A 598-nucleotide genomic window follows, 5' to 3' on the forward strand; every position below is an offset into this window, starting at 1 on the left:
TGATTTCGGATTAATAGTAATAATTACTGGTAAATAACAAGACTAATGCATAAATGTAAACATCAGGAGGGTGGTAGGATTTTAGTCTGATTTCCTTTGATCAAGCTGGCTCTCCCTCTTTTTCCTTCTTTTTCACTGTTGTAAACTTATTAATTATTTATGTAAATTTATGGATCAAATATTTTGTGTTGTAATCTTACTAAAACAATTTTCTTTTGAAGAGGGCCAGGATTTGGTATTTCTTAAAAAGCTAACCTTCAACATGGTACTCAGCAAGGATACACTTTTTCCCCTCTCCTTGCTTTTATCTTCCATGAAAGTTGTATATATCCAACAATTTTTAAATTGTTCCATTCCTCCCCAACAGGAGCCTTGTTGACACAGTATATGCTCTGAAGGATCAAGTAGCAGCTCTCTTGCGTGATTATCAGGCTCTGAAGAAGGCCTTTGAGCTGGAACAACAGTCTTCAAGAAACCTCCGGAACATCTTGAAACAACATGTCCTTCTAGGCAGAGATGATATTAAGTGGGATATTGAAGCTTGATTATTATTTTCCTATATTGTATTTAGGATCACAAAGATTATTTTGCTGATTAT

The sequence above is a fragment of the Penaeus monodon genome, chromosome 21 (genome assembly GCF_015228065.2).
Source record: "Penaeus monodon isolate SGIC_2016 chromosome 21, NSTDA_Pmon_1, whole genome shotgun sequence".
NCBI lineage: Eukaryota > Metazoa > Arthropoda > Malacostraca > Decapoda > Penaeidae > Penaeus > Penaeus monodon.